Source organism: Apis dorsata, unplaced genomic scaffold (assembly GCF_000469605.1).
Source record: "Apis dorsata unplaced genomic scaffold, Apis dorsata 1.3 scaffold_92, whole genome shotgun sequence".
NCBI classification, from domain to species: Eukaryota; Metazoa; Arthropoda; class Insecta; order Hymenoptera; family Apidae; genus Apis; species Apis dorsata.
The window spans coordinates 784,341-786,017 of NW_006263390.1; the positions used below are offsets into that span (position 1 = coordinate 784,341).

Here is a 1,677-nt window from a genome sequence, read left to right on the forward strand (position 1 = left end):
GTTAATCCTTAAATTTGAAATTTTTTATTTGTGCTGATTGATTGATTTTGGGACGCAAAAACATTTATAGAAATTTAAGTAAATAAAAAATGATTGAAAACATTAAATATATAATAATAATGCGCGGTATCATTTGCAAAAATTCTACGTGTATGTGTTAATCTTTTTAAATAATAATTGGATACTTTTGCTATTAGGAAAACAATAAAATATAGCATTTTATCCAATAGAAAAATATTTTATATGTTCTAAATTTTCTCTAATGTATTTGTTACGGACATGAAATCGGTCAGAGTGATTGAATGAATGTGTATAGTTCTCTTATATTTCTTATTATATGTGTGTTTGCATAGTACTCTTGCATGTAATATTTAAGTCTGGACTCAGAGAGGAGATAACGGATAAAAATTAAAAAATAAAGTATTAATGTTGAATTCAGGAGGCATAAGGTTAAATAATCAGAATTTATGGGAAAAAAAAGGTCACAAGGCATCTGAATTCTTCTAACAACCCCTTTCTCCCTCTCTCTCTCTCTCTCTCTCTCTCTCTCTCTCTCTCTCTCTTTCTCTTTCTCTTTCTCTTTCTCTTTCTCACATACTTTCTAATTCTGTCTCACTTTTTCATTTTTTTCTACTTCACTGATTTATTTTAACGTATACAAATAACGCACGTGTGTCTTATTGCTTTAAGATCAAGTGCGTTTTAATCAGATGCCGTGTTGTCTATTCAATTATACATATTCACATACATATGTACACACACGCGTGTCCGTACGCACATGAACGTGTATATATACGTACATACGATATACATATGCATATGTATATGCATCTATACGTATCTGGAAACATCACATACATACATACATAAACACACACACACACACACAACACGAGAGAGAGTGTGTGCGTGTCCGCGCGTGTGTGTACTCATGCTTGCGCATGCAAGTTAACTTTTAAACTGAGAGGAAGGAGAGTAAAACTATTTTTGAAAAAAAATATATATATATATCATAATAATTATAATTTAATGAAGAACATTTATAGGAGCGAAGCAATTTTTTGATTGTTTTTGCAGATGCTTTTTTTTTTTCTTTGTAGTATGGAGTACAATAATAATCGTATTTAAATGAATATTATATAATATTATTAAATGAATTGACTAATAATAGTAAATTCATAAAAAAATTTCACGAAATATCAATCTTTTGTATATTCATAAATCATTATAATGCATGTAAAACTCTAATAGCATGACAATTTTATTTAATGACAATATATTTTTCAGTTTTAACTGTACTACTCTGTTCTATAATTAAATAACAAACAAATAATAAGCACTAAAACTATTAAAATCTACAAAAATTTAAAGATTAAAAATTATTAAGGGGTTAATGCATTCGCATTTGGAATATAACTTTTATTATCATTTATATCATTTATAATTAGTGAATAAAACTGCGAGCATATATTTTTTTTCTTTCTATCTTTTTTTTACACATTTCTTTGTGGTATTCTTGCTTTTTTAGTTGGTATGTTTATTTGGCGATATTTGATAACTATCCGTTTTATTTTATGAAATGTTTTAAATGTTTTTTTAAATTTATTTCTATTATAGAAAAATCCTCTCTTAATTTTACATTTTATTTTATTTTTTTTTTTTTTTTTTTTTTTTTTT

General features: G+C 26.2%; 1 protein-coding gene across 20 annotated transcripts in view; it reads left to right on the forward strand.

The window, feature by feature from the left end:
• Positions 1 to 1,677, forward strand: part of LOC102674118 (heterogeneous nuclear ribonucleoprotein Q) — a 25,788-nt gene that overhangs the window by 8,425 nt on the left and 15,686 nt on the right. The gene's annotated exons all lie outside the window — the stretch shown is intronic.